The sequence below is a fragment of the Epinephelus fuscoguttatus genome, linkage group LG19, assembly GCF_011397635.1.
Source record: "Epinephelus fuscoguttatus linkage group LG19, E.fuscoguttatus.final_Chr_v1".
In the NCBI taxonomy this organism is placed as follows: Eukaryota; Metazoa; Chordata; class Actinopteri; order Perciformes; family Serranidae; genus Epinephelus; species Epinephelus fuscoguttatus.
The window spans coordinates 20,104,163-20,126,455 of NC_064770.1; the positions used below are offsets into that span (position 1 = coordinate 20,104,163).

Genomic DNA, 22,293 nt, shown 5'->3' on the forward strand with positions numbered 1-22,293 from the left:
AACGGGGCTATGTTCAACATGTGAAAAAAATACATGTCCTCTGTGTGTATGTGTGTGCGTGTGTGTGTGTGTGTGTTTGTGAGCGGGCATGCACACATGGCGAGACAGTGAAAAGTGGTGACTCAGTCAGCAGTGCCATAGGGCTCAAACATCTCATTTGCCTAATGAAATAAATCATAATCTGGAACTTTAGCTCTGATTTTTTGACGATAGAAACTGCTCTGCCCCCTCCAGGGGTTGGAAGACAGAAAACAGTAGAGACGGTATTGTTAGAGCTAATACTCCTCCTGCTGAGCTTGCTGATGAAACAGACAGATTGGACTGCATCTGTCTGTATCTGTGTGTGTATTTTTTCCTATTTTTTGGAGGGAGATGGGGGTTAGAGGATTTCCTTTGATCTCTTCATCCCTCTATCCCCTTTATTTGATTGATCCTATACTGTCGGAGGGTATAATATAATGCGGTAAGTTCTAATTGGTAATTTCTATCCAAAAAAAAAAAAGTCACATTTGCTGAAACTGTCACTACAACCACACAAAAACAGATGAGACAGACGATCTGTGAGGAAAATCATGCTCCTCTGCCTCCTCGTTCTAATGGCATTTGCAAGATTTCGCCACGGCTAAACAAAAACGACCAATCAGAGCCGAGAATCCTGTAACGCAGCTGTCAATCATGTCAATCACTGCTTGTGAATTTCAGTGACACTGTCAAACTGATCAAATATGTATCAGGATTCTGTTACTGCATTGCCCATTTCTCGCCTCAAATATTTTTCAGCAACATATATTAGTGTACTGTTGAGCTGATAATGAGGTTTGTGACCCAGCTGCCATGTTGAAAACAGCTGAGCTCCGGCCAAAAGCGGCCGGAGCTGAGGATACTTGCAAAATGCCATTGGAACAATTCAAGGGAGTGGATATAGTGGATATAGTGACGGTTTGAGCAATTATGACAGTTGCCGCCTGAAGCTTTAGCATGCATGCACTCTCTCAAACAAAAAGCTTCGGCTACTTTCAGTGCTGCTAACTTAACTCTATTCCTAAGCCTGAGCCCTTGCATTTTCAGCTAACCTACAAAATAACCACCGCACGCAGCTCCAAACTCTTACAATGTTTCAGTGATATAAAGTGATAAAGCTTACAGAAGCTTAGAGCAGAATATGTGAAATCAAAATCTAACTCTAAAAATATTGAAGCCTTATGCTATGAAGTTACACCCCAATGGATTCTCCCTTTCAGCAGTAAAAAAGGTGATTCAAAATCCTAATGCCAGGAAACTTGCCACCAGGTTTTACGGGGCCCTGTCAATCCCAAATCATGAATACCTGGGTTGAATCAGATGTCTTTGGGAAGCTTATTTTGGAGAGGCTATTGAGAATGATAAGTGGGACAGTATCTGGTCATGCTCTTCAGGTTGTTTATTCACCAACAAAGCTTAGGAGTTGCAATTTAAAGTTATATATAGGCTCTAGATTACCCCACTGAAATGCAACAAGTTTAATCCTTCGCTTTCAAAATACTGCAATAAGCGTAAAAACTCTCAAGATTCATATTTCCATTTTATCTATGGCTGTAAATTTCTTCTTCCCCTGTCTTCTGGGTCAAGGTGTGTAAAGAAACTAATATTATTTTTAAGAAAATTGGGATATAGTCAGCAGCCCTGAACCTTAGCTCCTCTTCACTGAGGCTGATTACAGTGCTTCTTTTTAGTGCAAGGACGTGAGCTCTTCTTCAGAGGATTTCAGATACTGTCCTTACGGTTTCATATTGTTACTGGAGAATTATGGAACTTATACCTTTAGAAACTGTAAGCCTCTGGCTCAAGGACCAGCTGTTCAAGATTTTTCACATTTGGGACTCTTTTCTGGACTCGAAACACGGTTTATGTGCTCAATATGCCTTCACTCATTTATCAACTAACTATTTATTTATTTTTTGGTTGTTTGGTTTGGTTTGGTCATATTGTTTGGTTGATTCTTTGACACACACACACACACACACACACACACACACACATATATATACACATATACACATATATATAATTTATAATTTATTTTTTCAAAAGTGTGGAGGATGTGTTCTGTGTTATGTGTATCTTAAATTAAAAAAAAGCAAAAAATTCTAAGTAAACGTCTGGGAAAATAAGTGCTCAAAAGGAAAAAACAAAAGATAGACCCGATGAAGGTCTCCGAATCAAAATGTTCTTGTTCCCAAAGAATTTTCTATTATTGCAAGTGTAGCAGACGGTGTGCGGGAGTTCATTGTTCTAGGACAATAAGTGCTGAATTTTTAAATCAAACACTAATCTTGATTTTAAACTTTAATTTGAAATGGAGAAAGACATTTGGAATTATAAAAAAAGAAAAAAAGTCTCTACATTTTTGTAATCTTTTGATCCTTGTCTGTTTGCTCAATGACACACACATCAACATGTAGCCATGGCCAAGCTCTCTTCTCCTGGCAGCCAAGATGGCAGCTCCTGAGTGACTGGGTGGCTTCACCCCCTCTCTTCATCATCACTGATTTGGCTTCCCCTCCGCCTCTTCAGCCCCTCCTCTTTCTGACCTTCTCTGATATTTACCCTCCTCCCCAGTGGCAACGCCCGGCCCGCAGCCACCGACCTGCCTGGGTGTCGCTGTGTGGATTAGTATGTTGGATGTCGTGGAGTACGAGCATGAGTGGGAGAGAAAGGGAGGGCAAACAGCAAAGAGTGAGAGAGAGTACGCAAGCAGAACATAGAGTACAAAGCACATCCGCAGCAGCTGTTCTTTACACCAGCGTTTATTTCTATCACTACACACACAACCCCTGCACTAGTGCAGCCTGTGCCTTAATTTGAGTTTGTTTGCGACCACCCTCTATGACCAGAAGCTGAGAGAAAAGGACACGCTCAGAGGGAGGGCAGGAGAGACAAAGAAAGAGTAGAAAAGCAGTAAACAAATAGCAATAGACATGTGATGTGGTACTGTAGAGGCCTTGGCGGCACCGCTCTCTCTCACGGCCTTTCCTCTCTCTCTGTATTATTAATGGTCAAAAAGTGATCCCCTCCTGTGCGGTGACAGGCTGTCGTTTTTTTCCTCCAACTTTTGTGGTTTTAATAAGAAAAATCTGTCTTTCCTCTTGTTTCTTTTGACTGTGCTTCTGTCTGTACTTTTCAACAATAGCTCTCCTGTGGTCTCAGAAGATGAGGAGGGCCGGAGAAAGAGTGCAGGGAGGCAGGGAAGAAGGAAGGGGAGGGCAGGTTGGGGATTGAGGGAGAGAGGGAGAGGAAAGTGCATGGTGGATAAATTGATTTTTATTTTGTGACAAAAAGAAAGCTAGCATTACACAACACTCCATTTCAATGTGGAGGGAAGGGAGAACAGACGGGAAAGAAGAATGCAGTTATGGCCAAAATGAAGAAAAAGAAGAAACAAAGGAGGGGCAGAACAAAGGAGTGACAGAACGATGGAGCAAAAAAAAAAGACAGGAAGCATCACGCAGCCTGACTAACTAATAAACAAGGAACAGAAGGAGCAAAAGAAAGTAAGGAACAAACGAAGTGAGGGAGGGATGACTTTCTGTATAACGAGCATAAATAAGAGAGAGTGGGAGGAGAGACGGCTGAAAATAGCCAAGTGAGAACAGTAAAGGAATAGTAAGAAAGCAGGAAGTAATGTCAAAGGAGAGAGCATTTCTTCTGCCTGTGTCTCTGCGTCAGTGTGCCTCTGGGTGGAGGAAGGTTAGGAGTCTTTGGAGGGTGTGAGATGGGTGTCTTCACCCTCCGCGCTCTCCCTACTTGGAGGATGTTATGCGCCCGAGGCCAGAGGCTGACCTTTTGCACTGATCACATCCACCATTATTATCATCACTGTTTCTCTTCTAATAGAGCGGAACATCATATCCCTATGAGACCGGAGCCCACAAAATGGGAGAATGGAGAGCAATTTCACCGGACTGGTGGAAAGGTGAGGAGGGCGAGCAGGGGAGACAGTGGGAGGCAGGGCGAATGACAGTCAGCTGTATCAACTCAAAGACAGACGTGCGCCTGTCTGAGTGAAGTGATGGCGGAGTTACACTTAAGTGCACAGCTCCGTCATCTTGTTTGGGATGCTACCCTCTGTTTCTTCAGCTATTAATTTACAGGCTGCCTTGATCCAAAGCAAATAACCTCATTATCCACTTCTATTGGATCATTACGATAATCACCATGATCATTAGGATCTGTTTGCTTTAGCAGACACGCTCATCGAGAACAGGGTGTCACAAGTCCTTTTTATGCGGGGTGGGGGGTACTGTTATAGGCTGCGTGTGTCTGTCACGGGAACCATTCATGTTTAGCCCATCACGCAAATCACTTCTGTACAGAGGAAAGAGGCATTTAGGAACATTACCCGACCAGAATCAAAAGGAGCGAGAACAAAGAGTTTACGTCGACAGTTTTTGCTGCATAATTAGCAAAGCTGGTGCAACTCTCAGAGCTGCTACAGCTTCAGGCTTTCTCTCCTCTGTTTTTTCCCTCTCCAAGGGGAATCTGATATCAAGGTGGGAGAGACAAGTATGATAAGCGTGCCTGTGTGTGTGTGTGTGTGTGACCGGACAGCCCGTGGTCAGGAGGCAAAAGATACACACAGCTGATTGGACTAACGCTGCAGCTTTAAAAGTACATTCTCCACTGAGAGCTTGCCAAAGATGGTCTCCCGCATAAAGCTCTTAATTAGCATTTCAATATATTTGAAGATGAGGTATGTTGTATGAACAAGTGAAAATCATGCAGGCCAACGGGGAGCAAAGCGGGGAGCGGGAAAACACAAACACACAAATTTATTTGGTTAGAAAAACACTTGTGATTGATTTAAAGATTTGACAGTCATAACTTCTGACGGTCTGTTGCTCCATGCAAAGAGAAGTCTTTGCATCCGAAGATGAAGCACCAGCATTTCCCATGCTATTAGGATTGATGTTTATGCCTCAGATGCTTCAACAACAAATAGTTGGTTCAGTAGCAAAGCTCCCGCTATGAAGGAAATGATTGCCTCCTAGCAACCGACACAGTCGAGCGTGCAGAACTGAATGGCAATCACATCTCACTTACAAATCAGAAAGTGATGCAAACTGCTGCATTAAATATTTGTAATCAAGTAAAAATTCAGTTCAAATAAACTTCCAACATCCACTTAAATTGGAATGAATTGAAAACAAGTACTTTTCTTTTATTCAGGGCTGTTGGGATTTGGTTTCAGTCAGGTCTGAGACAGGCACTTTATTTCAGAGGAAAGTATCACTAGACTCAGTGAAGGCTAGCCATGTAGTATTAGAGTTTGATGAGACTGCAGAGAACGACAAAAACGTATGCTTCGCCTGGGGGCCTCTAAGTAATTCTCCCTCTGAGTCATCGGAGCCGAAGCTTTGTCACACTCGATACTCTTTTGTACTCTCTTGAGTTAGGCAAGTGGGAGCAATACAAGGAAGTGTAACAATAAATGAGGATGAGATAGAATTCATTAATTACTCCTTCACCTCCATAAAACTAATCACTCGCCAAAGTGAATATAATTATCCTACTTTTCCTTTGGAAACGTAACAGACATACCATGAAATATCATTACCATCACCATCTGTGATCGGGCTTTGCTGAGTGGGAGGCTGTGTTTTTACTGTCAAACCTGCCTTCCAGGATACTAAGGTATGACAGTCGAATTTAATTCAATGATTATTCAAATTAGCCGAAGTGATGATTTGGACACACTTCCACTTCCACACTGTGTGTGTGAGTGTCAAAAGCACCCATTAACGGAGCGCGTGGAATCAGATAAACTCTGATTACAAGGAAGAGTTTGCTTCAATCACTGCGCTAAAAGTGACATCAAGGGCAGCGGCTGGCACAATCTGACACCATTATCTATGACATTCAAAACAACAGGAACTCTGCCCTGCTAGTATTTAATGTCCTAAAACTAAAGTTAAAAAATAACATAATTTTCTACAAATTGTACCAGAGCACCTCTGTACACTTAACAGATGCCACAACAAGATCGAATCAATGTCACAGCAAAAAAAAAAAAAAGATAGCAACTCGTAAAAATCCCCTTCATTGTTATCTTCCAGTTGGGCCTATCGCTAATCTCCCTAATCCTTTTTGGTGAGGCTATCGCTAGCAAAGACACCATAATAGCATTAGATATTATTCCTTCACAACAACCTGATTCTATTACATTTGCATTGACGCCAAGCAGCCCACACGGTCTCGGTCATAGTGAGAACTGTGATGTTAACACTGGAGCATTCATTCAGGATGGATAATGTTGTTAAGATAGCGGCGACAGCACAGGCACATTCAGGTCAGATCATCCCAACACTTCTCCATTTACTGGGGTAGGTCAGTTAAGGCCGGAGCTCTGGTGTGGTAGTATCTCGCTGGCTGCAGCAGCAGGGCTGTTTATATAATGACACCATTGTGCCGACTGTGTGCAGATGGAACATCAGAGCTCTTGTAATGGCCTGTGTATTAGGGCCAATGTGTTTGATTACTGACTCAGGGAGAGCGGGGATAGGCTGTGTAGTCAACAGGGAATAAGGCTCCTTCCAAAACAGCAACCCAGGGAAAAAAAAGACCTATTTGAAGAAACAGAAGGAAGGAGAGGAGAGACAAAAAAAAAAAACAGGGAGAGACTTTAATGGAAGTGTGCTTTAAGGGAATGCAAATGAGACAAGGGAATCTGCAGAGCTGCAGAACACAGCGGAGGGATATCAAACAGGGCTAGTGCGGCTGTCAAAGAGGTAAAGGCAAAGGGAAGGGGGGGTAGAGAGAGAGAGAGAGAGAGCGCCCCTCTCACTTTATTCAATAGACACTCCTGTAGCACTTTTTCCTGCTTCAGCATCCGCCCTCGGCTGCAGCTCTCCACAAACCCCAACCCACACACCTCCTCATCTCTAGAGTCTACACTTTAACTATTATATGTTTCCGAAACAGTAGTAGTTCTAAAAAAAAAAAAAAAAAAAAAAAAAAAAAGGCCTGCCTATAAAGAAGCCAGTAGGAGTCCAATATTCCTGAGTGACAGTTGTACATACTAATCAGAGTGCATGAGTATCTGAAGGCGGTTGGCTGTGTGTGTGATAACAGGGCTTCATCTGTGAATGAGTGATAGAGATAGTCTGCCCCGAGCCAGCCAGCCAGTCAGTTCGTCAGCGATGACACCGCGCGGCGGAGAGAGCACGCGCTCCCCCGGCCTGGTCTTCAGTGTCTCCAGTGTGGCCTGTGATTTATTGTGGCGGTGGAGAGCTTGTCACTGTTCATTATTACTGATGCAACAGGAGGCAATGCCACCACCCATCAATGCTTGCCCTGTGACACCCGCCACAGCTGCCAGAGGAAGTGACCTCAGCACCCACCTGTCTTCTAACGCAAACACTGACTGCCGCCCCGCTCTAATGGGATCTAATGTCTTACAGGGATGAAACCTCTGACCCAGTTTGGCAGTCATCTCTTAGCCAATCACTAATCAGTGGAAACATTATACATTAAAGGTCCAGTGTGAAGGATTTTGGGGGATATATTGGCAGAAATTGAATATAATGTTCTTTTTAGTGTATAATCACCTAAAAAATAGGTGCTGTTGTGTTTTATTGCCTTAGAATGAGACATTTATATCTACACAGGGAGCGGGTTCTCATCCACAGAGTCTGCCATGTTACACCACCACATATCCACACTGGCCCAGAATGGACAAACCAAACAATGGCTCTAGGTGCGAGGTGCCATAGCCGAACATTACTGATTTAAACTAAAACTGCTTTATTCAGTGTTTTTACCATCTTAAATCACCTGGTCTGTTTGTGTTAGAAAAGAAGAGACCTCTGCGGATAATTCCCAGTGAAAACCTCCTGAATATCTGGTCTTAAGTTATCAAAGAAAACAGGTGAGCACATATTAGCAGGTGCTAGACTAATAACTCATCGGTGACGAACCAAACATTACCTGGGAAACACTGAGTTGCTGCTGCTTTATTCAGTGTTTTTACAAGTTTTAATCACCTGGGTCTGTTTGTTTTGGAGAGACAGAGACCGCTCTGGATAATCTGTCTACTCCTGAACAATGAACACTGAAGGAATCCTGACTGGGAGGTTACCGCACAGCTAGACGCCATTAAAGCCTACACACTGCTCCTTTAATTCAGACTGCAATTTGGCAATGACAAATGTCACTTTTGTCATCTAAATACGTAGATCTACTCTAATCTATTTTTTAAAAACACAAAAGAAGTCACCGAAAGTTGAACAGCCCAATTTGTGCCGCGTCTGTCTGCACCGAGACACATAACTTCATCTTGTTTCTGGCTTTTGACTTTTTCCTCTCACGCTTCCTCCTCCGTTTCTATTCCCCCGCGTCCCAACCTCACAGTCAAATTAGATATACTCCATATCAGTCAACCTGCGCTGTCAAGTTTGTCAGCATGAGTTGCGTCGCAAATCAATGAGAGGAAATGAATAATTCACTGTGACCATTAAGTCTACACAACAAGAGTGATAACTGCCGGCCCTGACATTAATCTTATGAGCCACCAACAATGGATTATGATATAACATGATAATGTTATGAAATTGTACTCTCTGGTGAATCTTGCTCCCTCCCGCCCTTTGCATTGAGCTGTTCCCAGATGTCACTTGGCTGTGACTGGCAGGCTGCCACCCCGAGTGCCTGTGCACCGCCAGGCTCCGCTAGATCCATCTTCATTAAGGACAGAAGCGCTGTGAGTTGTGTGTGTTATTATCAGTGTCTATTAATCTGAGAGCTCCAGCAGGGCAACCCCCGCCTCACTGTTGCGCTACAGCACGCTATAGCCAAGCATACGCTATGTTCAAACACACTACAGACACACATCACACAGACAAACACATGCAAAGTTTGTTATGCATTCACCCACACACACACACACACACACACACACACACACACACACACACAATCCTTTTACACTCGCGCCTATCCACAGCTCTCTCTAATAATGAGCACAGCAACACATTTAAACAATTTGCAGATAATGCATGCTCACTCCTAATTGGGGATGATAGACAATAATTATGTGTGGAAAAAACTAATTCGTAATTGTTTAGCTACTATTGGGACTCACTCGAGGCAAACTGTAGACACCCCTCCTAAGTGTTGATGTCGGCGTATGGTAACATGCACATGTCTCAGAGCATTCGCATACATGTTCACCCACACGCACACACTCACACATGTACACACACAGAAGGGCCCACCGGGGCGCCACATGTGATGTTGACCCAGTTTAGATCTGTGGCACAAAGTGGAGCAGGGATTCAGAACAAAAAGAGACAGTGACATTTAAAAATAGGTTGACATTCTTTTCATCTCATTGCTGAGGCCCATACAATGGAAGTATCCATCTTTTGTGTCGGTGGCACCATCAACTAATTATTCTGTCACATCTTCAACTTGCCACTTTAGAGATCCACTTTCTACACAAGCAAAGGTTTGGTTTTAGGGAGGCAAGTTGGAGTCTGGAGGGTCTGACAGTCCAAAAACCAAAAACAAACTGATCGTGCTTTGCTTCATCATCGCTGACAATAAATATTCTATATCTGATTTCATGTATGAAGTGGTGTGACTATGAATTGAGCTGATATTATATTTTGTATGTTCACTGTTTGTAAGAACATTCAGTTTCCACAGCTGATAAAGAGCAGCCTTAAAAAAAAAAAATCTATGATATCCTTTTAACAACGTTAATGTTTGATTGATATTCCGTGTTTATGTTTGTTTTCAGGGTTCGGATTTCTGACACGATAGCTCAAGAGTGCTGTTTAATAGCAACACTCTTAATGTCAGAGCTTCACACTAGCATGTAAATGACCCACACAGAGACACGGAGCTGTTTGCATTCTGAGCGCGCTGTGAGCGTATGCTTCTACCCTTTAATGTGAGCGCACATTAATTAAACCTCAAATGAGTATATCTGGATTTTTATCAACCCAGTGCATTCTCTCATCGTGACAGCTGGGCAGCCCAGAACTCAATTTAGGGTGACTTTAGCAATTCAACCAAAAGTCCAACTTTGAGTGAATTTTCCTTGACCCTCCCTATCTGTCTGGAGTTATCCTGATGATTTTGTCGTGCATCACAAGAACACAGTGAGTAGGAGTTTGCTTTTTTATGTGGATGCAAACATGTCTACCTTTTCCAAATGCACATGTCGGAGTGATTTGTGTTGTACGACAGTGTGTGTGTATGCCTGTGTGTGTGTGTGTGAGTGATGTATCTAATTTGATCGTAGTGACCCCAATCTGCCTGCCAAGGTTATCCAGCTTTAGGATGGGCAGAGTGGGCATCAGGAGATTCTGACACAGCAGGCCTGGCTGGCATGCCCCAATTCTGAAACATGGCTGTCAGTCACTTCCTCTCTTGCTTCCTCTCTCTGTCTACCTTCGTCTCACACACACATATGCACGACCCCCACCCGGCTCTACCCCTGCGCACACATACATGAAGGCACACTGACACTGTCCCACATTCAGCACAGGAGCAGCCTTCGTAGCTTCTCAGGAATAACAGGAGATACGTACACACATATGAGCGCAAGCATCTTATTTAGCTAAATTTCAACTTAAAGAAGTATTTTACAGCTGGATAGATGGTCTTTTCATAAAATGGGCCTGGGTATGCAGCAGAAAGATGCAAATACTTTTGAAATTGGTGCTACATGATCAGAGAAAACAGAGGAAAAAGGCTGTGACGTTTGCTTTTGCGACACAGTTCATTTACGCACACACTTCCCACACTATTGTGATACAACGCTGCTCGAAATTCAGCATAGTATCCCTTTAATGCTGAAAACCACTGATTTATGACATGTATCTGTAATCTCGCACAACTGAATCAGTGACAGAGAAATTGCTAGGGTTTATTTAAATCAAAAGAAGTGGCAAAAATAGGCCGCTGACACGTTCATGCGAGGTGGATAAATCAAGTCTCTGGAAAACAACAAGAGTCTAATCGTCACACAGCAGCCTTGTGCATTTTGCTGTTGCTTAACTGTCTGGGAATGAGACAGGTTAATGTTTGACACTAGCATTCATATTTGCTGGAAATAACACTCAGAATCTCAAGCTATGTGTGGAGGTGCCATTATTATGTCCACCAGGGGTGCTTGTGTGTATCCATCTGTCCGCAGCTTATCTCGAAAACAACTGTACCAATCAGCCTAATATTTTGGGTGCACATGTATGCCTGTATTTTCAAGGACCTCTCGTGGTCGCAGTGGTTCATGATTACCGAAAAACCTGTTTTATTGCCTGTTTATACCGTCATTGACTGCTGACTCCTCTCAACCAGTTTTCATGAAATCAGCGCGGCTAAAAACAACAAGCCTCACCCGGTCCATTGCAGGCCACACTCTGGCCTTTACCGTGGCTTAAAAGCTGACATCCATAGGAAAGTTTGGACTGCATCTGCAGATAAATCCACTAAAGTTTGGCATGTTACATGATGAATTAGTCCCTGTTTTTTAAGGGAGCTGGAAGGGACAATGCAGCTCTCCATGGTCTGGCTGCAACCTGGCTTTGTTTCGTCCTCGCACAGCATCATACACACGAGGAGCATTTTAAAAGCAGAGTGTTTTGCCTGCTCCATTTTGTTGATTTTTTTTGACACCTAGAAAGAGTAAGTAAGCTCTGTAGTTGAATGGTTTCTCTTTGGGTCTGCTTTAATTGTGATTGTTGTTCCTACTTTGTTGTGCTGTAGCCCACAGATGAAGTCAGTATTGTTCAATGTCCAGTTATGCCACGGCTGCATCACAAATAGACAAGGTGTATATTTTCTTAGCTTCTGGGAGCTTCTAAAACGTGTCTGCTGGAATTAGAAGAGTTGTCTAGAGTGGCCGCGATCACCACCGAGATCTACACTCTACTGCATGCACTTTTCCAGTTGCTACTGAAATGACTGTAGACATTCTCCCTCTTTGTCCGCACCTCTTCTTAATAAACCTCTTTTATCTTACACATATAATCACACAAACACACAAGTGCATACTTTCACGCTGTGAGGTCCCGGAGGAAGGACGGGCTGTGGTGGTCTGATTATTAGAGAGAAGCTGTGGGAGACACAGCCCAGAGCCCAGAGCTCAGGGCCTCAGTCAGTCAGGCTGTAACAGGTGCTGCTTTCCACTGCCTGCTTCTGTTAATTACCAACAGCGCAGTGCTGGAAACGCTTTGCCGGGATCCACACCAGGTGAACACCCATTAGTGCATGGAGAGGATCCAGAGGGTCTGTGCCGAACGCCTCCTCCAACTACTGCTCATAGTCTGAAGCTAAGCAAGTTTACACACACAAACAGAAAACACACATGAACACTCCCGTGCATTCACTCTGAACACACTTGCATATTTTTGTGTTGATATGCACGCTGGTGTAATGATTATGCCTTGAGACACACACATTCGTGTGCACACACACACAGCTCTGCCTCTACCCACAGTTTCTTTTTCTTTCCTTTCGAATACTCATTTTTCCCTCCATCTCCTCCTGTCCCCGGAGGCCTGGGTACATCAGTTCGTCGACACATTTCGTTCTGGTCGGTGGTCTCCATGGAGCCTCCTGTTTCATGTGACCTTTTCCCCCTCTGTTCCGGGAGTCTCGGGCGTCTGGTCACTCTGAATCACTCCCTCCGTCTGCCTTTGTTCGGGTAAAAAGGTTCGGTAGAGAAAGGGAACCAAGTGCATAAAGGGAGATGAATCAACAGACATCTCATGGCGCCTGCTGCTGCTATCCAAGTGAAGGATAGTACTGTTTGTACTCATCCACCTTATCTCCCCTCCCCCCCCTACATATCTCTCTTCAGCCTCATGTCTTTGCTCCTCCGTACCCCCCACTGCCCCTGTTTTGTACTCGCATGCTCCCTCCTTCCCTCTGCAGTTCTCATCCTATTTTCACATCTCATCATCAGATCCCAGTTTGCTTCATTCCCATCAATAATGGAAGAGTTTTTGACTGGATGAAAATAAATAACTCTCAGCCAATCAAGGGGGTGCTTGCAGGCATCCCACCAGCTGCTCTTAGCCAATGGAAAGGAGCTTTGGTGGCTCCAATGAGATCAGATGTGAGCCGGTGCGCTGATCCCATTGAGAGGAAAAGTAAATTATTTAAGTGACACTCTTTTGCTGCAATTTCCCCCTAAACTAGCACTACCGCTTCTGCTCTGTGGGGAAGGCCGCCGCAGTGAAGAGAATGCTGTTTTGTTTTTTATCCACACATTGAAAGATTTAAAATGCAAATAGGCATTCACTGACAGCAGCACTCAGTCATAAATTGAAACACCCTTATAGATAACTAAACACATGCAAATGAGTTGATTAGCCGAATATGCAAATGAATTCATTATTTACATTTATATGTTAATTGACACCGCGGTACACTGTAGATTAATTACATATATATTATACATTAAGTAAAGAATAATCTATAGCGATGGATACAGATAGAAAGATAACAATTAGTCGCGTTTCTCTCCCATTGATCTAACATATGGCACTGACCCAAGTTACAAATTGAAGAAATCTTGCTCTAATGTACATGAAGCTGCGGAGAGCTTCTCTGAATTTCCACGTCAAAGCAGAACATTGCCTCTGCATTCAGAGAGGATGGGTGTGTGTGTGGGGACTGCTCGTTGTAAGCTCTGTAGGGTTCTCTCTCTCTCTTTTACTGTCTCTCATCCCCTCTGTCTGTTGGCCCTCTGACCTGTGCAGGTCTCACGTTCCTGACTCGTCTCTCAGCAAGCAGCCGATCGATAGATGAATCTGACTTTACCCTGACTCGATAACCCCGCATGCACATCCTCTTCCTCTGAGGAGCGCGTGTGCATGTGCGTGTTTGAGTGTGTGTGCCAGTGGAGGAAGGGTTTGGGTCTGCATGTGCAACTTTGTGCTTGCAAGGCATGGTTTTGGGGATTTTTGGCAGAGCTGCGCATGTGTGTGTATGTGTGCGTCTGTGTCTGCCAGCTCCAGTCTCTCACCCCGGGGCCTAGGAGTCACGGCAGTGAGAAAACAGATTGATTTCTCCCCTCCCACGCACAAACAATTAACTACACAGCGCTCAATTAGACACACGCTGGAGACGCCTTCAGACAAGCCTTTGCCTTGACCTGGGATCTGTTTCCTGCAAACCAACCTATAGTACTTCTTATCCCCCCCTCCAACCAAGCATCAGAGGTGTGAGAGTGGAAGGAGCCAGTGAGATGATAGCAGGAAGGTGTTTATGTGCCCTGCTCAGGCAAAATGAGCTCTTCCTGATGTTCACGGCATCTTCCTAGGATTATGTGTCCCAGCACAAAATGAGCCAAGATTATCCTTAATGATGTCGACGGTGTGCAGTTTCATTATCGCCAGTGTTCGCACACTGCTCCACAGCTTGTGCCGCTAGCTGAGTAAGCGGAGTTAGGATGCTAATTTAAAGGCAGGGGAATTCCAGCGGAGCGTGGAACCCTCTGTATCAGCCGCCCCATGTCCACCTTGGGGACCCATATCCGCGTAACACATGTTGATCATCCAGTAAAGGACAAACAAGGTTGTCATCCCTCCGTCAGCTTTCTGTCACTTTTCATTTTTTCACGTGAAACACTCCAGTGAGCATGTCTTTCTCTGTATCTCTCCCCCTTTCCTTGAGCCAAGACATTTGTCAGAATTTCAACAGTGTCCTCCTACCGCTTCAGTAAACCGGCCTGTTTGTTGACTGCCTCAAAAATAGATGTCTATGTCCATTCAAGGGAATAAAATGCAACTATTTACCATCTTTAATTCTCACCCTACAGTCAGTTTGATTAATCCAACTGAATTTTATTTATTTCACAACATTCAATTTTCACCCTTTTTCAACATTCCATTTTGAAAATATTGTAATTAAAGGGGACCTATTATGCTAATGTTCAGGTTCACAGCTGTATTTTGGGTTTCTACTAAAGCATGTTGACATAATTTCATGTCCAAAAAACCACTTAATTTTCCTCACACTGTCTGTGCTTGAAATCTTTTGTTCATCCTCTGTCTGAAATGCTCCATTTTAGTGCCTGTGTCTTTAAGCGCCCCCTCGTGAAAGAGCCCAGTCTGCTCTGATCGGTCAGCATTTCAAGTCTTCCACAGCTGCCCTCAGTGTCTGCACCCATTGTACCTGCCATGAAAAATCACTAATAAGAGCTTCTAAACCAAAATATTCACAACTGGACATGTCCCCCAAAAATGGGGGAATATTTATATCAGCAACCAAGAGTACAGGCTTCCCTGACATTAGCATGAAGCTACATGTAGCAATGTAGGCTACATGATATCAACACTCGCAGTAATGTGCCTGGAGTAGATGACCATACAAAGAAATCTGTCACTAGTTGATGTCAGCTTATCTTTTAAGAGAGTTTTAATAAGAGTGTCACGCCATTGTTCCAACGGCCCAAAGGTCCATTAGTCCCATTGGACCAAAAGCCCATTTCTTCGACAGCCTGCTATCCAAACACAAGTCCCAGTGCACCGAAGATACACACTCCCTGCAGTTATTTTTAGTTTCCCGGGGCGTTTGAGCCACCAATCCCAGGTGTCTCTACCAACCCTTTGCTGCGTTCCCCAGCAGCGTTTGAGCCATAGTACACGGGTGTTTTGCACTGACACTTCCCTGCTTTTCGAGCGACATTTGTGCCCCTGAATTTGGGCATTTAAAGCCAAAACCTGTTCTTTTTCTAACCATACCAAGTGTTTTTTAGTGTCTACACGTAACCACACATTCACCAGAGTTTTGTTGACAAATGTTGGCTAACAAATCTGTCCGTGGTTTAGAAACATACAATGTTAACATTTTTTCCTGGCGATTGGGTCGTCCAATTGCAGGGAGTGTGTAACTCTGGCCCACTTCGGAGCAATGGGCATTTGTTTCGGGGATAACAGGCTGGCAGAGACATAGGCTTTTGGTCCAATGGGACAATTTACGGATTAACTGGGCTTCAGAATATTGGGCCGTCGGAACAATGGGCAGCCCCAATTCAGAACCATCTGATGAGGTTTTCATTCACAGGGATTACTTTTACATACTTTGGCCACGTTTAATATGAACATCTGACACTGTAACATTGTATATATGACAAAAAAAGGAAGGACCAGCATAATAGGCTTCCTTTAACAACTGACTCTTGCGATTATAATGAAATAGCAAATTTACAACAAATGCACTGAATGAATGAATAATCTTGTGTACAAATAAATGTGAATTGAAATACATATTTCAAATTAAAAGTAGGAAAAACAGGTCATCAGCACATTAAAATTGAGCTGTGACAATTATTTCCACAGATGCTGGCGCTGACGTTAATTGTGATCCACTGCTGCATGGCCAAGTCATTCCAGGCTTTAAGTGTGTCATTCATAACACGGGCTAAGGGAGATAATAGAATTTGAGAGTGTGTATGTGTGCGTGCGTGTGTGTGTGTTTATGAAAGACAGACAGGAGAGAGAGCAAATGAGCGAGAGAGAAAGAGCGAGAGAAAGAAACTGAGAATTCATAGAAGTACAAGCTCCAGTGAGTGTTAACATTTCTAATTATCTCACTGTCACGTCTGGAGGCTAAGAAGATAACACCTGAAGTCACCAGGGCGGCAGAGCGGGCATACGCACATACAGAGTACACACACACAAACAGTACCACAAGCTCACACACCTCCCACCTCCTGCACCTCCATGCTCGGCTCTCAGATTTGTCTCTCTCTGCATGATTGCCTCCACCTCTCCCTCTTCTTTTTCTCTTTCCCTAATTTTATTCTCTTTGGTGCACTCGCACTCTCTGTGTGAAATATACGCGAGGTCCAGCTTGTGGGCTCTCCCCTGTTTACTTACGTATGTGCTGATGTCAAGACGCTGCGCTCGTGTCTCACCCCTGCTGCCCTTATATGCAGGCGAGGCCAGCGATACGCTGCGTGTTCCCACTGATGTTTATCCTTGTCATGCCTATTGAACACAGCTTATGGCCTGTGTTTGATATTAAATCCCATGCTGAGGGGCTAGCTGGTTGCTCCACTGATCAGATAAGCAGCAGAGGAAAAGAGGGTGGATTTAACTGGTTTTAGTAATCACAACAGTCCATCCCCCCTTCACTATCCACGCTACTGTACATCCCAACTGAGGGATGAGTAGTCCACCGCCCCACTTCTACCCACGCTACTGTACAGTACATCAAAGGGATTTGCATTAATACTGTGGGCTACTTTGGACTCGGCTACCCTATAAATGTAAACCCCCTTTTCTACACAGTCTGAGACATAATGTAAGGCTCCGGTACAAGAGTCCAGATCAGCCCTTACATTAAAGTGGACATGATTAGCCTGCCTGTTCAACTACAGAGCAGGTTTCTAATCAGGATAGACTGGTGTGAAGGTGATTCATCCAGCTATCAACTGTCTTCTTCCTAAAGCCTCCTCCATTGCTTTACCACTAGCACCCTTCTACACGTTTCTCACCAAAATTAGCACATATATGTAGGTTATGTAGAAAAACCCACTATAGATTAGCGATAGACTGCTGTCCCATTTCCAGTAGATGAAAATGCCTTTCTGTTTTTTGTTGTTTTGTGTTTTTTGGCTGATGTGTCACATTTGACATCATCGACAGGTTGGAAAACAGGCTGGTAAACAGTAGAAGGCGGCATGAAGGTCAGTGAAAATGTTACCATGATTTACTTACTTATTCAGTCTCTTTTTTTTTTTCAGTCAAGTACTGACTAAATTTTGAACGATGTTCGAGCGCCACTTGGGTGGAGACGGCCAGTATCTTGTGGCAGCCCATCACTGCATTGCACCAGCAAAGGGACTAAAATTAGCGCGTCCACCCATGTTTCGTATTTCCATCACAGCAGAAACGATCGGAGCTGGAGCCAATAAATGCTTGTGACTACTGCAGAGTTATTTGTCCCAGGAGTGAATACTGATTGTAACCTTTCTCATTAAAAACAAATGATGTTCATGAGTGTTAGTGGGTCTTTTGTCCAGTGGGAAGGAGCTTCACGGAACAAGTTTGTAATCCGAATAGACTAGGGTAATGGTGATACATCCAGCTTTTAACTGCCTTCTTTCTAGAACCTCTCCCACTGCCTTTTCACTAGCACCCTTACAGAGCTTTTCCATTGGCACTTCTGGCCGCGCCAAGTCAAACCATGCTGCGCCAATTTGCTTTTTCATTGTCAGTTTCCACATGCCGTGCCACACTTTGGATGGACCATCTCTGGAGTCGAGCCAAAAGCGAGCCTGACTGCCTCTAAGCGGGTAATGGTGACGTCTCGCCACAGCCAACTCCCTTCTCCCCCTCAATCAAGCGTGTCGCGAGACTCAAATCATGTCAGTGCAGGAAACCACAGCAAAAGAGGTTTTGTAAAGTCTCTGTATGTTCAGCTCTCAGTACTTTCGTAGCTTCTAACTGAATCTCTGTGGTTTGGAGTTAGTTTCTCTCCTGCAACCCTGTTTGTACTTTCAGATATCTGCTGTAATTTACTGTTTCAATTCCGCCCTCAGCTGTCAACCTGAATGTCCCGCTGAACCCCGTTCAAACTCTCAAACTCTTTATGGGTAAAAAAAGAAGCACCAACTGTCGAATATTTGTAATTAAAAGCCAAATCCGATTCAACGGACATAATTCCGAGTCAGGTACAGTCGTATAAACAGTAATATCAATCACACGTGATAAATGCAGTCAGAACAGAATCAAACACAATCATTTTGGTCCCCATGTCTACTCACAACCTCCTTGGATTCTGAAGAATAAAGCTGGAAACAAGAAATTAAAAAAGTCAAAAAATCTCTAAAATCAACAACAGTGACTCCCTCAGCAGATCCATGGCAACAGCAAGAGACTTCTGAGAGTTAAGGTCCTTTTCCTTTTCACTATCCTTACATGATATCCTTCATTAAATCCCCTCCTTTACTGTCCCTGTATGGATGTACTACATTAGAGCAAAGCATGAGGCTAGCCGGGTGGGACTACAGATGTACTTTGTTCCAGCAAACAAGTGCTACATTACAAAAACACTGTCCCCATATCTCGGAAGTTTAGGTCAAGTTTAGGTCACTCTCACACAACCTTGGTCATGAACCAATATTTTGCTGATCTGTTAAACAAACCATATTTTTTAATCCAGGTTCGTCCAATTTCTAACAGACATCTGCGCCTGCTCAGCTGTATACTTTCCACCAATTCTCTGTTTTTTCTATTTTCTCATTGTGCACACACACCTCATAAAGTCACTGTACATTTGCTCTTAGTACACTTTACATCATCATTTGAGGTCTTATCTAACATTTCTTAGTTAAAATCATCAATAGTTCAACATTATCAAACTGAACTCGATTCAATAAATTAATTTTATTATCATGTTACAATTACAGAATAAATCTAACCTGATCTCACTCCTGACTGGTGAAATACTGATGCTCTGTCAATGGCCCTCGGCACCAGACACCAAGGTAACCTTTAGCAGTGACATGAGAAGCATTGGGTGGGGATATTTTTTGACACACCAGGCAACTACCGCTGTATACAGAGCAAGAAAGTCTGCATAGGGCAGGTGGGTAGGAGGTGTGGTGGATGGGTCAAACAAACACCGGACTTTCACCCAGAACGATGCTGCTTCTGTCCCCACATTATGTTAGTATCAAACTAACTTACTTTAAGCCAAACCATGATGTTTTTTTTTTAAACCTAACTGCATACATTTGTTGCCTAAACCTAAGGAACCAAACCAAAAAACTGTTTTACCTGTGTTTAAAGTTTATTTTGAAAAGAGACTGTATGCATTTAACAAACAGAATTTGTCCATTTCCTGTGAAAATGGAAGTTTATCTTGAAAAGGCACAATGCATGTTACAAGCGTAAACTGACACAACATGACAGAGCATCCGAAACTGATGCAGGAGATGTACCTAGCGCATCATATTTTGACACATTGGACCACTGACCAAGTGTTGATGAGTTGGGTGTGAAAATGTGTTTGATAGATCACACACATGTTCACAGAGTGTTTCGGAGTTTCTGTTTATCATCACATTTATTTCTTTGGCACTAAAAATCTTTTTTTCAGTCTAACCTCCATCTCCTCTTACTGCTGTTTTACTGGGATGGTTCCTCTTTTTCACTGGCTCTTCCATTGGTGGTGACAAGTCAGCAATTGGGGACGTGCAAATAAAGTAATCAAAATTCAGGTTCTTCTTCTGGACTTCCAGTAGTAGAATAGATTTGTTGTGGCTGTTCTTTTTCTTTAGGGTTTTCTGTTCCTGGCTTTCGCTCATTCTGTGTTTGCCTTAACAGGGCTTTTGTCTGGCGTTCTCCTCTTATGGGGGCTGTGAGGCCTCCTGGATTTAGCATTGATTTTTCAAGCTTCTTTGACACACTGCATTACTACTATAGCTGCACTACCATTGCCAACTGACTATATTCTACAACTCGCTTAAGGGCTAATGAAATATTCACAGACCTGAGTGTTACAGCAATATCTAGTGCTGTGAAGCTTTTTAAGGTCAACTTCCACTGAGACTCTCTCTCTTGTCACCCTGTCCTGTTTCCCCTCTGATGCCCTGCAGAGGGCCTTTGGGTAGTGACAGCAATTCTCCTGAGACTTCCTTCTCTCTGTCACCCAGCTATCTGCCACCCCTCTGGCCTGCTAACCGCAAGTGGAGAGAAAGCTGGGAACATTTCCACTGTAGCTAGGTCTGGGTCAGGGTGACTCGCTGGGTGCTAGAGATCTGGTTCGTGCTGTCTCAGACTGTTTAAAATTATAGAGGCATTTGCAGGGAGGAGAGCCTTGAAATATTAATCACATCAGAATTAACAGAGCTGTCGATCACACTAGATACAGTACATTGTCCTTGTGCCCTAACTGCGTGGGCTCCAGTGTCACTGCCATCGTCTGCAAAGTGAAACAAAGACAGAAATGCCAATTTTCTCCACAAGACATCTACAGTAAACACACTGAAAGCAAAGATTTGTGTACCAGCCAACAATTCCTTCTTGTCAGTAAGCACAAACACAACGCTTCCCACATTTGCAGGCACAGAAATCACAACAGCCTGGTTTCAGTGACCCAGCATCCTGGTCAGCAGCTCAGTTCGCCCCCTCACGCATCATCATCCAGTCCACTGACGCTCACATAGCTATGGCCTGGTAGTCTGCTCTGCAGCCCAACTAGCCAGCTCTACCAGCACAGAGGTCCAATGTGATTCATGGCATTTACCCCTCCCAGCTCCTATGGAACCCAGCGCTCTGTTGCTGTGACATCACAGCCAGGGCCCTGATTGGTCACCAGATGGCTGCCCTGATTGGATTCTGGCCCAAACTGTGCGGGGCTGAATCACTGGCTCAGTGCTGCTCTGGATACTGATCCAGCCCACCTGCGCTGCCCAGCAAACACACACACGCATACACACATGCAGCCCACACGCAGATACGTGCACATGAGCAAAGACACACAGAACGGGTATCAATGACATTCAATTAAACATGCTCATTCATAAAAATAAGTCACTTAGCTGCCAACAACTACACCTTCCTCCTCTCAATCTGTCTTTACCTTTTATATGTCTTGTCAATTGATTTTAAAGCGCCCCTTTTTGAAGATTATGGCCCTTTAAAATCTAAGTGCCCTTGTTTAACTTAGCTTAAACGACTCTGCCTCTTTGCTTCGTGGGTTAGGCCCCATTTCAACATTTCTGAGCACTGTCCTGGGAGACATAAAGCGAATGAGAAAGCAAGGGCATTCAAAGAGAGAGAGAGAGGTTTGCTGTGCTATGTGTCAGTCTCGGAGTATACCAGGGCTTTTACGCATGTATCTACTTTCATTCACTGTCTCTGTTCGGGTACGTGAAGCAATAAGTAGCCCTTAAGTGCAGGCATTCTCTTTTAAATACACTACAAATGGACGTTAGCTTCTACTTGAGCCTTGAGAGGCACTCCTGAAGCTTTCCTGATTGAGGCATGAAACAGGAGCACTCCTCTATTCCCTCCCCTTCCTGCATTCCCAAAGGGATGCCTGCAGCGTGCCTCTCTAAAGATACCCCTGGCACACGCATCCGCACCAAACACAGTTCCCCGAGGACAGCTGCAGGCACACTGCAGTGTCCGTCCATACTACCAGACCTCACGCCACTACATTTATGGCGACTTCCGAGAAACACATCACTGTCGTCACTTATTTCAGTCCTGCAAAAATCCTTCTCAGGATTTTTCCTCTCTGTTGTTTCAATATCTTGTGTTTTCTTTATGCACTTTAGTCTCACTC

The 22,293-nt window shown here is 43.9% G+C and overlaps 1 protein-coding gene across 2 annotated transcripts in view; it reads right to left on the reverse strand.

Moving 5' to 3' along the window:
- The window catches only part of adgrl1a (adhesion G protein-coupled receptor L1a), a 198,147-nt gene that overhangs the window by 60,881 nt on the left and 114,973 nt on the right, over positions 1-22,293 (reverse strand). The gene's annotated exons all lie outside the window — the stretch shown is intronic.